We start from the raw sequence: 15,423 nt of genomic DNA, 5'->3' as shown, positions 1-15,423 counted from the left end.
TGTTCAGTACGCTCAAAACGGAGCTCGGTAGTCGACGTTTCCAGACCGATGAGGAGGTGAAGGCCGCTGTCTCCGAGTGGTTGCAGAACGCTGGAGGAAATTTCTATGCATCCGGCATCGACAAGTTGGTTGTGCGTTCGCAGAAATGTTTGAAGTCTCGTGGAAACTATGTGGAAAAGTGACGTTACAGTGTATGTCGTTATAGTCTTGTTGCTGTTGTATAGGTGGTGTAATAAATGGCCATAACTGGGAAGTGCAACTTATTTTCCGATCTGCCCTCGTAATACAAACTGATTCTGTAGAGCTACAGCTGATGGACAGAGGGGATGTAGAAGTTCAAGAAATTGGAGCCCATATCGAAAATGCCGGTGATGACAATATTGTACCCGCTGAATGCGAGAGAGCGCAAGCCGAAGCGATTAGTAGAAAGGGTGATCCTGTAGAGGGCGATATAGAGTCCAATGTATGAGAAGATTCAATCGTCGGCCTGGAGTACTTCATGTCCGTAATCAGCGTAGCTGAGGACCCAGAACTTAAGTCTACAATTGGAGAGGGCAAGCAAAATGTTCTTAAAACAAACCTGGTGAGTTTAAAGGTTTTGAGTACCATTTAAATGTGACCGACTACTCCCCGTATAAGAGGAAACCATATCCAATCCCAGAAAAGTTTCGAGATGAAGCCAGGGTGCTTATTCAAAAGATGAAGGAATACAGTATAATTTCACTCTGTGTGACAATATATCAATCCACTGGCAATAGTAAGAAAACCCAATGGCAGTATCACGATTTGCTTAGATGCTTGCGCTCTCAACGAACGCTTAATACTTGAATACGACTGTCCTCTTCTCAAGGATATTATTTGCAGATTTCACAGGAAGAATTTCTATAGTTGTCTAGATGGAACCTCATCCTACTACCATATCCACCTAGATTCTGAGAGCAAACTCTTTACTGGTTTCATGTTTGAAAACATCACTTATGTCTTCAATCGGCTCCCCTATGGAGTTAAGAACTCGGGAGCGGTGCCGATTCGAGCATTAGAAGAGCATCTTTCAGATGAAGTCAAAGCTATCACAACTATTTATGTTGATATTTTGATAGTCTCAGACACTCTGGAACAACATGTAAAGGATGTTCATTTAGTATTGTGAGAACTTCATGATAAGAACTTCAAAATCAATGCTCAGAAAAGTCAATTATTTTAAACTTCAGTTTTGTTTCTGGGGCATATAATTAGTGGCGAAGGTATTCAACCAAATCCAGCCAAAATACAATGCATAATAGATTTCTCAAGACCTCAGAGAATAAAGAACAGTTTTTAGGTCTTTGTCAATTCTTCGCGCAACATTGTCCAAGGTACACCGAGACTGTGGCACAACTGCTATTGAACAACAATTGGTGGAAATGGACCGAAGAATGAAAAAAATCCTTTAATGGTACGAAAGACATGCTTAAGAGTAACGTTCGGTTAGTTAGCCCTGACCTTTCTCTGCCGTTCTTCATAGAGTATGATGCCAGAACTGTCAGCATAGGTGCAGTCCTGTATCAGACTAAGCTAGAAGATCTCTACCATCGACTATTTCTTTTATGATTCGAAAACTGAGAACCCATGAGAAGTCATATACTATAACCGAGCTAGAAACCTTAGCCATTGCATATTCCCTGCAATACTGGGAGAAGATTGTTTATGGCTATCCCAACACGATCCTCACTGATCATAAGGCCTTGACTTTCATCCTATCCTCTGATATGACCAATGAGAGATTTACAAGATGGGCTCTATCCAACAGTTCAATCTAACAGTCATCCATAGACCAGGTCGCAAGAACATCTTAGTAGATGTGCTTAGTTGTAATCTGACGTAGTTCTAACTCAATACATAAAAGTAGTCAAAGATTCCGATGAAGAACTTCTACGTAAACTACAGTATATCCCGCAAATGCAACGTAGAGACAGGAAATGTTGTGAATTAATCAGGTTTTTCACACGGTCAATTCCCAACGATGATGATGAATATCCCCGTATTCAACACACGTCACAGAATTATTGCTTTCATAATGGGCTGCTGATGAAATACATTGATCAAGCCAAAAGTAAGTCCCACATTTACACACTGCCTAAAATCAGAAATGCAATTATTTGGCATTGTCATTCGATTTCAGGGCATGCAGGCACTGACAAAGTCGTGGACATAAGGGAGAAATTCACTTGGGAGTATCTCAGGACGGACACATGTCGAATTTTACGGTCTTGTGACCTTTGTCAATGTGTCAAACCTAACAATTATTTGATGAAGGAATTCCTGAAACCGTTGATTCCAGAGAAACCCAGAGAGATTATGGCACTCGACCTATATGGACTTCCAAGGCGACCCGAGGGAACAGACATGTTGTAGTCGCCCATGTGTTCTCGAAGTACATCATGTTGTTACCCATCCAACAAGCAAATGCTGGAAACATCCTAAGGCGGTTGAAAAACAACATCTTCCCAGAGATGGGGAAACCCGAATACCTCTTAACGGACCACGGGACAAAATTTACGTCAGCCAAATTCCAACAGGTCTTACATGAAATGGGGATCCACCACATAACGAATTCTATAAGGCACCTCAAAACCAATCCTGCGGAACGGGTGATGAGAGAACTAGCAAAGTTCTGTAGAATCTACTGTAGCCATAACAACTGGAGATGGAGAGAGGTACTGCCTATTATGCAGCAAATTGTTAACTCCACAACTCATGAATCCACCCATGATATTCCCCTCATTTTGCATCATGGAATTACATCCGAGAGGCCATGGAATACAATTCTTCAAACTTCACCTGACGCCATTCCGCAACAAACCAAGATTGACAAAGCCCTCAAATGGTTAAGATATGACACAAACGGAATAGAAAATTTTGAGAGCCCTTGAATGAAGGAGATTTAGTTCTGATCAGACCAGATACTTCTAATCCAGAACAGAGAATAATTACAAAGTTCTGTCCGATGTTCATTGGACCATATCGCATTCAAGCTATCTTGCGAATGTGTGCTTACCAAGTTGCTCGCTAAGACAATACAATAGAAGGAATCTACAATGTGTCTAATTTGAAGAAATACATTAAGCAAAAGGAATAGATCAGTAGTAAAGAAAATCCTTCGAATTTTCTTTAGTCAGTGTGGGAGGAACATGTACCAGGAATGCCTAAGGGCATATTTTATTCCTGGAACATAGTTCATTATGTCACCAAGTATTTGCAACAGGATAGCATGGAACAGCTGATTAGAGCGTGCAAGCTAACGAAACGGCGCGGAAGCTCAGAGCGAGTGAGAGGGTACGTCATCGGCTGTGACGTAATCGCCACATGTAGCTGATTCACTATCATCTGCAACATTCCAAAAATCGTTTTATATTAGGGAAACCTGCTGAGATATAAAAAATGAAGCATATCACCATAAAGCCCAATACTTGGATGTCACTGTGTTAAAATTTCAAGTCAATAGACCCACAGATTACAGCGATATTGTAGTGGAAAGAAAACATTTTTCTGTGAGCAAACAGCAGTGACCTCGACTGCACATATAAAAGATAGCATTCAGGGAAGTAGAATCAGTTATGCATCGTAACTCAACTGTGATGGTGTGTCGCGCTGACACTGTGCGGATCGCGAAACTGGAACTTTGCCGTTCGTAATGTTGTACTAGTCGCCGGACTTATAAAATTTTTAAACAGTGCGTCGATGCTTTGAAAATATCCAGCATGTGTCGAGATTAACATATCTCCGAGATTTACTTGGAACTGAGAAAAATTTCAGCCTGTATCAATGTGAACTTAACTTTCGAGAGCGATAACTCGGGACTTATAAAATTTACCGCATATGATAATGTGACTAACATTCGACCAGTGCTACACAAGACATAAAATTCGTATCAATGATACTTAGGAGTTAGAAAAATTCTTGAAATTAACATTTTCAGTGACTAAATTTACCAGATGTCATCTTATTTGTGAACAAGAATACAAAACGATCCAGTCAATCTTAAAATTATTTTACCATAAATTAAGGAAATATCAACTCAGTTGAAGGAAATTACCAAATATTATTTGCTTAATATTGGTGCAGTGAACAACTAGGGGCATTCAAACATATTTTTGTGTGTGGTTAGAGAACGGAACTTTCACTTCACTCTTTAAATTCATTTTTAATCCAATACCATGAACCCAGAGAGAATGTGGCTTTATTTTCGTGTAAATAGAATGAGCTGTTCTGTGGACTGTGTAAATAGAATGATCTATGCTTTGAAGTGTATTATAAAGATAGAATTTCTAACTGTGGATTGTACTTCAAAACTTCGAACTGTGCTTTCATTTCAAAGTGAATTCTTTGCTAGTCTAATATCTTTACTTAGAACTATGCTCCTAATTTCAACTTTAAATGATAGACTGTGACATGAACTGCAATACCTAGTGCTATTTTACTGACTTCCAAATAAGTAGAATCGTGCTAGTTCAACACTCTTATAAGTTAGTCCATCAATTGAACTTTCTAGTGTCAATACAATTTAACACACGACACAGAAATCTTGACCGAGTGTTGCCATTATCATATCAATCCGAACGAGATATGACATGGTACGACATGGGAGATAATACGTGGTACAACGAGGTACTTCGTGGGAGATGGTACATCATGACATCAATGGAGATCATCAATGCTGTTTGCTGTACTAGATTTCACCAGTTCCTGATTGAATAATAATTCAGGTGATATGAGTGCCTTTAATTTCAAAACTTCTTAAACTGCAGAGACAGTGATAAAATTTTGAAGTCATTTCAAAGTGATAATACAGTTCAGTCGCTAATTCGTAACAGACTTCATGAACTAATTACTTTATTTTTATTCAAATGTTAATTCAAAGAACTCACAAATTTTAAAGTATTCAAGAAATTTTCAGTGGTTATTTTTCAGGTGATAATAATCTTGGAAAGACTGTAGACATTTTATTAAAAAGACTGTAGGCATTTTTACGGAAAGACTAAGTTTCAAGTGTTAACTTCTTGAAGGAAACTAAGTTTTATCTGATATTAAATTTTCAAAGACTCTTTTGAAGCCAACATTTATTTCAAGAGTGATTCTTTCGACTCTTTTGCTATAAACACTTATTGAGAATTTTCTACAATGCAATAATAATTATTACAAAACGAAAGTACAATTAATCTGGTTTCACATGCGAAATAATAAAGTTTTCTACGCATCACATCAATTGAATAAAGCTAGCCTTAAAAACAGAACATCATTATTTCGCACTGAGAGTACCTTTCTCTGTACCGGCTCCTAAGAACTGAACACTACCTAGGACACATCTCACGCTCATTTTGCAGCAGCTTTTCCTGGTACAATACATTATCATTATAGACTTATGTCTTTCAGCGTTCAGTCTGAAAGCCCCTGAATTTACTAAACGTCGCCACAATCCTCTATTTACAACTAGTGCTGTGGCCTCATTTAGTTCTGTACCTCTTATCTTTAGATCGTTAGAAACTGAGTCTAACCATCATTGTCTTGGTCCCCCTCCACTTCTCTTACCCTCCATAACAGAGTCCATTATTCTCCAAGGTAAACCTATCCTCCTCCATTCGCCTCACAAGACCCAACCACCGAAGCCAGTTTATGCGTACAGCTTCATCCATCGAGTTCATTCCTAAATTAGCCTTTATCTCCTCATTCTGAGTACCCTCCTGCCATTGTTCCCACCTGTTGGTACCAGCAATCATTCTCGCTACTTTTGTGTCTGTTACTTCTAACTTATGAATAAGATATCCGAGTCCACCCAGCTTTTGCTGCCGTAAAGCAAAGTTGGTCTGAAAACAGACCAATGTAAAGATAGTTTTGTCTGGGAGCTGACTTCCTTCTTACAGAATACTGTTGATCGCAACTGCGAGCTCACTGCATTAGCTTTACTACACCTTGATTCAATCTCACTTACTATATTACCATTCTGGGAGAACATACAACCTAAATACTTGAAATCATCAACCTGTTCTAGCTTTGTATCACCAATCTGACTTTCAATTCTGTTGAATTTCTTACCTACTGACATCAATTTAGTCTTTGAAGGGCTAATTTTTGTACCTTATTCATTGAACCTATTTTCAAGTTCCAAGATATTAGGCTCCAGGCTTTCAGCACAATCTGCCATTAAGACCAAAACACTGTTCATTTCCTTTTTCCCTCCCTTCCTAAGATTCTTTAATACTGTCCAGAAAGGTTTCCCTGCTGCTTGACCTAGCCTTTCCAGGTTATTACCAAAATCTTCCCACGACTTCTTTTTGGGTTCAACAACTATTTGTTTCACTCTGTTTCTTTCATCTACGTACAAATCCCTGTCTGCCTTGGCCCTTGTTGGGAGCCATTCCTAATAAGCCTTCTTTTTACGTTTACAAGCTGCTCTCACTTCATCATTCCACTAAGATGTTCGCCTTTTCCCATTTTTACACGCAGTTGTTCCTAGGCATTCCCTTGCTGTTTCTACTACGGCATCCCTGTATGCCACCTATTCTCTTTCTATATCCTGAACCTGGTTACTGTCTACTGTTCGATATTTCTCAATAATCATATCCATGTACTTCGTCTAATTTCCTCATCCTGGAGATTTTCATTTTCTCTACCCTAGGCCTAAGAGATACTTAGCTCACTACAGATCAGATAGTGGTCTGCATCACCGAAAAATCCTTGGAAAACTTGTACATTTCTAACAGATTTCCTGAATTCGAAGTCGGTTAAGATATAGTCTATTATGAATCTGGTACCCCTAGCCTCCCATGTGTAGCGGTGAATAGCCTTATGGTCCAAGAATGGATTAGTAACTGCTAAACCCATACTAGCAGAGAAGTCCAGCATATGCTTCCCATTCCCATTAGCTTCCATATCTTCCCCACATTTACCAATCACCCTTTCATATCCTTCTGTTCTACTTCTAACTCTCGCAATGAAATCGCCCTTTAGCACTATTCTATCCTTGCTGTTGACCCTGATCACGATGTCACTCAATGCTTCATAAAAACTTAATCAACTTCATCCTCATCTGCACCCTCACATGGTGAATACACTGAGACAATTCTCGTCCTAATTCCTCCAACTGCTAAATCTACCCACATCATTCGCTCATTTACATGCCTGACGGATACTATGTTGCGTGCAATGGTATTCCTGATAAAGAGCCCTACCCCATACTCTGCCCTTCCCTTTCTAACACCCGTCAAGTACACTTTATAATCTCCTACCTCTTCCTCATCTCCCCTTACCCGAATAGCACTTACTCCTAGCACATCCAGATGCATCCTCTTTGCTGACTCAACCAGTTCTACTTTCTTTCTTCCTTAAGCCCCATTAATATTGATAGCTCCCTTCGAATTCCATTTTGTTCACCAAGTTGTTTCCACGAGTCCCTCGCCTGTCAAATGGGAGTGGCACTCCGTTACTCCCATAGGTTCAGGGCTTGCTTAAAATGTTCTGAGTTCGGTAAATTCATGAAGCAGGATGCTACCCTACTTACACATAGTCCAAGTGAGGATCTCTCCTCTAATGGGTTACGGACCACCGGTGGATTGTATAGTCCTAGCCGCCTGAGCATAAGGAGGGCCATGGCTCAGAATATGTCCAAGATGCCCACTCCTATTCCATAGCAACTGGTATCCCGACTTTCAGGACCACTTACTAGGCCACTCAGCCGTTGCCCATGGTGGTTCACAAACTGTGATGTGACTACAGTAACCCACACCATGAACCATAACTTTAACAATATATCAGTGCTTTAATATTTTTTTCCCCGAGGCCTCAAATCACTTGCACTCATTTTATAGCCTGTTTGTACGATGGGTTCGCCACTTCCAAAGACATTCTATAACCTTCTGCCAGGTTCAAATTAGGCCGCTCCAAACATGGAGTCAGATGCCTTTCATAGCCGCTCCTCTGGGGCACAGACGCTACGGGTTTCCCTCTTCCGCCATTTCTCCGTACCGAAGTCCACCTCCGCCGTAGATGTCGTTGAGGTCTTCACTCGTAACCCTGAGCTGGGACTCATACCAGATATTACACACTGGGTCCAGTGTGCTCTGGGACTCACATAGGCAGGGTCGCCACTCCCTGGGTAAGGCTGCCTCAGAAGAGGGTCCCTACCAGCTATCTGCTGAAGTCCCTATTATGAACCTCTACTAACCTATGCAGATCAATCATGGACTACAACAAAATGAGAGGAGAGTAGAATACAGGCAGCGGAGATGAAATTCCTAAGAGGTATCGAGGGCAAGATCAGAAAGGATATAATTAGAAATGAAGAGGAGGAAGAGGACAGAAATCTTGAAACTTCAAGACGGGATAGAAACAACAAAGATAAAGTGGTATGGGCATATGATGAGAATGGGAGAATAGAGAGTGCCAAAAAAAGCTTTTTCTGAGAAGTTTAACAGGAAAGAGACCACGAGGAAGACCCCGAAAGAGGGGACAGATTCAGTGTGGGAGTACATAGAGAAGAGGGAAGGAAGACCAGAAGATGTACTTAAAAAAGGAGAAGAGTGGTGGAGAGACAGGCAGCGATGGAGGTTCTTGATTCACAACCCGACCGGTAAGCTGGAAACGGGAAATGAAGATGACTTTACTATATTTTATCCAAAATATGTATTAGCTATTGTATCTACCCTCAATAGGTTGGCCATGAAAATGATTCACGCATATAGCAGAAAGCAATCTGATTCGCAGCTATTCCTATTCAAATAGCTTGAATAATGAATACTATGAAGGGCCAGTGTGTCAAGTACCAGTAATTAACAGAATACACACGATCCAGAGGAACAGCAAGAAGATAGCAAGACAGCTGGCCCTGTGGTTAGGGTTCCGTAGCTGTGAGCTTGCATTTGGGAGATGTTTGGCTCGAATCCCACTGTCAGCAGCCCTTAAGATGGTTTTCCGTGGTTTCCCATTTTCACACCAGGCTGTGCCTTAAGTAAGGTCACGGCCGCTATCATCCTAATCCTAGCTCATTCCCGCCAGTATTCAGAGAGAGAATGTTTCACTTGGCAAGGTAACTCCTCCAGACTGCACATCATACACATGTCTGCTCACAACCCACCTTGGGAAGGACAATATTTACGTAGGACGTGTAACCTTTCTACTACGACAAAAATGTATGAGGTACGCAAGATCAGAATTTACTATCACATCTTCTTGTTATGAAGGATTCTTTGGTGAAGTTAACATTAACTACAGTATGTAACACACAGGAAATTAAGAAATTGTAAATATTCCCTTTATTATTCATTGTAGAGTCAACTAAAACAGGAAATTTCATTTTCTACAACTCTTTCACATCGCATTTATCAACATGACCAATTCTAATTAATTTTTAGAACTTTCACTAAACTACTATTTCAGGCAGCATGAATTATTTATTGCCTAGATTGTAATGCCTTCCACGCTGACCTTAGGATACTAATATTCATTAAATTCTATTTAGCCACTTTCTGGTAACATATATACATACGTCACGTATAGACATTATGGAAATTTAAATAGTGCATATCCTTATTCTGCAGATGACTGACATACTAATTACAAAAAATTCTCAGTAAAGTACAGACAAAATTCTCATTTTATTTATATATGGATATACACGCTTCTCAATGCAGATAATGCTTAAGACCCTTTGGACAATTGGAACCAGAAGTTGAGATGAAACTCATTGTGCTCTTGAGTAGGCATTTCCTGGTTTAATACTCAAAAGGCAATGAATCAACAAGCATAGAAATGTTGCCAAAAGAAAAGCTATGCAGTATGATGAAAAAAAAGATTGAAACACTGCTGTAAATTACTATAATCATGTGCAAAATAACAGTATTAGTAGAGGGGGTAGAGTGCACTCTATAGCATATCCCAAGAAATATTTCCTTCTACAATGGCACACAATGAGTAGGAGACAAACAAGAATATTATTGGTCATTCTAAGGAAGAAGACCTTTATATCCCAGAGGCAGGTCAACGGTATAGAGCAACAAAGAGGCAGTTTAGGGAATGGCTGGAATTCATGCAACTTGTTCTCCTACAATGAAGATGAACATTTTAACACTTATCAGAATGTCATGCAGCTAAAGCAAGCAACTCATTTTCCTGCCACCTGCAAAACCGTACCCAAATCCTTAAATTATGCAGGTTTTAAATCCCAGAAAGCTGCTGAGAAACAAAGCCTTACTGATGATGATAGCATGTAACAGCCTGCATTTCCCAAGGACGTATGCACTGTGATAGATCAAATTTCCCTTTTCTAATAAATGTGCATTTTCCTCAAAAATGGGTCCATACATGCATTTCAACTTTCCAGTATGCAATAAAATAATCTAAAATATTTAAAGAGACAGTGCTGTTGTGTGCTGGGCATTGCATTGAGGAGCACATGCAGAATATGAACACTGTAGAGAAGCGAACACTATTTTTTTTTTGCTATTGGCTTTACGTCGCACCGACACACGTCTTACGGCAACGATGGGTCAGGAAAGGGCTAGGAGTCGGAAGGAAGCGGCCGTGGCCTTAATTAAGGTACAGCCCCAGCATCTGCCTTGTGTGAAAATGGGAAACCACGGAAAACAATCTTCAGGGCTGCCGACAGTGGGGTTCGAACCTACTATCTCCCGAATACTGGATACTGGCCGCACTTAAGCGACTGCAACTATCGAGCTCGGTGCGAACACTATTCTGGCAGCCTCATGTTCACTGATATGTTCACATTCCAGAAATGGTGTTATTTGTTTCCAGCACAACCAGTCTTCGGTCCACAAGTTCCAATTAGTTCAAGAAGGATTTTCGAAGCAGGACCAAGGTCGAGCTCCTTGACTACCTTCCTTCTGAGGCAGACCAATCAAGAATAGAGATTAAAATGGACATAAATTGAGAATAGGTCCAAGTCACTAGCCACCACGGGCACAATGTGGGCTGTCATACTGGATGCCTGAGAAGAGATAGCAAATGGCAAACACTACACCTCTGAACCAGTCTCATCTCTAGCTCAACATTAGTAAGATAATTTTCATTTCCCCTTGTCCAGCTCCTTCAGGTCGGGGTGTTGATTGTACTTCTCCACCAATGTCTCTCCTTAAACCACTCCTCTTCAGTAATTGTATTCCATTCCAGTAAGATGAAATGGAAAAAGAGGATTTCATATAGAGGAACAAAAACCAATCTATATTACAGTTTAAAGGTAAGCATAATTAATAACCAAGTACTAAAACAAAGGAAATTATGCCATTAAAAACAGAAGTCAAAGTAAAAATACACGTAAGCTACTAGATACATTCAAACTGCAGACATCAGTCTAGGCTCATGTTCCATGCTGTTACCCACTTAGTTAATTTGGCAGTTAATGAGGTGAGACTTTTGAAGGTAGTTCAGTAACAAAAAACTGGCAAAACACAATTAGTAGAATACTAACTGTTAATGTGATTATTGGACAACTTTGTCATTTAACAGTTTATAGTGAATGTTGAAGTTTATTTTCTCCTTGTAATAAATTATTTGAGCTTTCATATACAGCAGAAGTCCACTATAATGAGTACGGCATATACCAAGAACCCTGTTGTAATGACAGTTTTAACTCTCCCTAGAAAATTCCTATATAAAACTGTGTAATATCCTTTGGTTACAGCAAGAACCCTATCACTGACATATCCGTTATTACAAGTGATATTTATGCACTCCAAATAATATATATAACATGATCGATCATCTTCGGGATAGTTTTCTCATTGTGTGCAACTCCTACTATAAACAAAATTTGAAATGAAAGAGGAGAGCATGTTTTTGCAGTAAATGCGTAAATAACATGGCCTATAACAGTTGTTAACTCGTTGAAGTAAACGATTGCGTAATCTTAATGCTAGGTACTGAAATTAAGAAAGAATATGATACACCTCAAGATATGGCAGAATGCATGAGGTTAGTTTATATTTTCTTGCATCTGGTTAAATTTCAGAAAGGCTATTTCCATATAAATTTATAGAGAAAAGGTCATCATTACTCTACTGGCACTTAAAATGCTTTAATGGTACATACACAGTTAGGTTAGGTGACTTTATTGAATAAGAAAACTGAAACATTTGCCACAGAAGTTTCTAGAGTGATACTATTACAATTTTTAAGAACGAAATGGGAACATCTGCGTTCACATAGGATGAAATTAGAAAACTAACGAGTAAGCCATAAATGGAAATCATCCGTGAAAACAGAAGTTTTGAACAAACTGATTGAAATTACATACCCATTTTAATGTGTGTGTGTTATCTTCCTTTTTTTTTAACCTTTATGAAAAATGGCATATAACGACAATACAATACAGCAAGTAAATTTTCCACTGTTATGAATTCTCACTACAACATACTTCTACTGTACTTTACATGTTGGAAACGTATGCTGAGATGTAATTAAAGAATACGGGCAAGAATACTTACCATTCAACCACTTTCTACCAGCTCCCTCAAAATAAAACAAATGAGGCGTCTAGTATCAAAACCGGCCAAGTCACAAAATTTACGAAAATGAGTTAAGGTTATGAAGTAGAAGTATAGCACTATCAGATGAAACAAGAATATGCTTTAAAATCGTCCATGTCTTCATGTTATAGAGCACTGAATTCTCGGTCGTGCAACAGAATCGGCCAAGTCATGCAGCCAGTGAATTCAAAACCGGCCAAGTCAAGGAACGAGCGACAATCTTTATGATGCAACATTACTGTCTGGAACCTTGTGTTGTTACATTAAGCAACAATGTGATATCAGTAGGCAAAATCGTTCCTTGTAATGTATATTCTTTGAAGTCATAATATTTTGTCTTTTGTTCATTTGCAACACTGATTTACGTATTCGCGGGCTTCTTACCGCCATTGGCGCCAAAGCAATCCTATTTTCGGTGTGCTCGTATTTAGTCATTATTGTGTGCTGTAACGTGGATATTGTTCCGAGTGGTGAACTGAAAAATTTATTTTCATACCTTGTGCCACATAATGGAAACATCAATAAATTAAACCCCTAGAAAGAGAACAAGAGATACGTCACAGTGGAAATCACAACGAAAACGAGAGCGGTAAGAATAATATTTCATTTTATTTTACTACAGATTATCGAAGTTTCTCGTTCGATTCTTGAAGCAGTTACGTTGATGTCTTTTCAGAAATTAGCCTCGCAGAACTGTCAAACCTAAAATATGGGTTTCTATGTTTCATATTTCGAGATTAAAAAAGAATTCAAATGAGTACATTTGAGAAGAAAATTAAGATGATCTAACTATACATGTTTGTGTGAGTGTGTGTTCTAACTCACATTAAAAACCATAGCAATAATAATAATAATAATAATAATAATAATAATAATAATAATAATAATAATAATAATAATAATAATATAGCGTCAGAAATCGTCCAGCACTGCAGTTTTATAAAACTGTAATATTAGCAAGTGAAACAGCTTTCGTTGGTCAAGAGAGTTCCCAAACCGTCTCTGAAGTCTGTATCAATAGTCCACGAGAAATGCCTGATATTGTATTATAAGTGAGAGCAAATTGAAGACTTTCAACAACAATATTACTTAGTATGTTTGAACAGTACCAATCTTAATAATGATTCTATTAACATAAGTGACTTATTGATGATCATTTTATTTTACTGTATTCAAGATCTAAGTGAACTATAAACTTTTAGTGAGAGAAATCCTATTTTGTATTCTCCTCAGCTTTATGATGTTCTTCTTCGTTTATTATTATCTCATTTATGCTGAAATGCTTTTTTTAATTGCAATAAAGAAAAGTAATTAAAATGTCAATTTATTTTCATTTAATTTCCTTTTTTCACAAGCGTTTGGAATTTAAAAAGAATATAGTTTTACAAAAACAGACTGAAACTGTACAAAATTGCAACAAAAACGGCCAAGTCAAAATTTAAATTAACAAAAAAGATGGGTTAATTATGAGTTAGATTTCTCAAAACAGCGGAACTTAAATATTAAACCATTGAGGATATAACTGTGAAAAAAATTTTTTTTCCGACCATCATTGCTTCGTCTCTACAGGTTTTTCATCCATATTGAAAAATATGCCTCGAGTGACTTGGCCGGTTTTGATACTAGACGCCTCAAATATAGAGATGTAGTATTGACAAAGCCAAAAGTATCACTTGATAGGGCATGAGAACTGAATTTTAAGTTATATGGTATCACTTAAATGCTTACCGTATCTCTCAACACGTTCCTACCTCGATGATGATGATGATGATGCTGCTGCTTGTTTAAAGGGGCCTAACAGCTAGGTCATCGGCCCCTAATAGTACGAGATGTAACTAACAGGCATGATAATTAAAATTTTAAAATATATACACTGACTAGAATTTAAAATAAATGATGAAAAAAGACGAGATTAAAATAATCAGTGGATCTAATTTGCGACACCTTATTTTCTAATAAATGTATAAATTATTGATTATAATAGAATAAGGCATTGTCTTGAAGTACTGGTATATATATCATTCAAGTTGAAAGTTAAATTAATATATTAAAATACGCAAACACGAACTAAAATAGAGTCAAAGGGATAAAAGAAAGCAAGTGACCGACCATGGTAGAGTGCTGGCCTTCTTACCCCAAATTGGGAGGTTCAATGTCGGTCGGTTCGTCACTTGCTTTCTTGGCTTACGATGCGTGAACCATCAGTGATAGACCCGAAGTGTAAGCATACGAATTGTACAGCATAGAAACCTCTACAAAAAAAAAAAAAAAAGTCAGCGATGCTATATACCTATTTCGAACCGGTTGCCCTCTAGAAGCGATTTTATGTTATAGTACACGGTAAAGAGAAATGACTCAAGATTAAATAAATATTTCAATATTATCCTTGAACTCCTCATCGAAATAAATTGTTTGACCTATTTCATAAGGATTACAATAACCTTGTCAGGACATTATTTGCATGAATGGTTCAGAAGTTATGACCATTTTAGACAGTAGTGGTGATTCGTTCCCTGTTGTCTGCTAGCAAGTTGCCTCTACCTCGCCACTTGGAGCGCTGAAGTCACCTTGGACGAAAAATATCAGAGCTTCGCGACTGTATATACTGTGTATATATGCAAATACTTTACCAGGGTAAACTAAAACACTTGAATTTAAGCTTTAGAAGTTAAAGCCCAAGGAATTTAACCACACGAGAACATTAGTGAAATTTTTTCCTGCAGTCTGTAAACAGGGGTGAATTAAACAATGAATTAGTGCTGTTTACTAAAAAGGCATGGTTTAGTTTACACGAATAAATGAATTCATAAAATAACCAGTAATGGTATTGATTACATTAGATCCTAATTTATGAAACACCTACTGAAATTATAAAAATCCACGGCCTGTTTCCAGTCATTTGACCAAG

General features: G+C 38.3%; 1 protein-coding gene across 2 annotated transcripts in view; it reads right to left on the bottom strand.

The window, feature by feature from the left end:
• The window catches only part of LOC136867320 (uncharacterized), a 152,229-nt gene that overhangs the window by 27,663 nt on the left and 109,143 nt on the right, over positions 1-15,423 (bottom strand). The gene's annotated exons all lie outside the window — the stretch shown is intronic.

The sequence above is a fragment of the Anabrus simplex genome, chromosome 1 (assembly GCF_040414725.1).
Source record: "Anabrus simplex isolate iqAnaSimp1 chromosome 1, ASM4041472v1, whole genome shotgun sequence".
NCBI classification, from domain to species: domain Eukaryota; kingdom Metazoa; phylum Arthropoda; class Insecta; order Orthoptera; family Tettigoniidae; genus Anabrus; species Anabrus simplex.
Note: the sequence above shows the minus strand (reverse complement) of the source record. Positions and strands in the feature narration are given on the sequence as shown.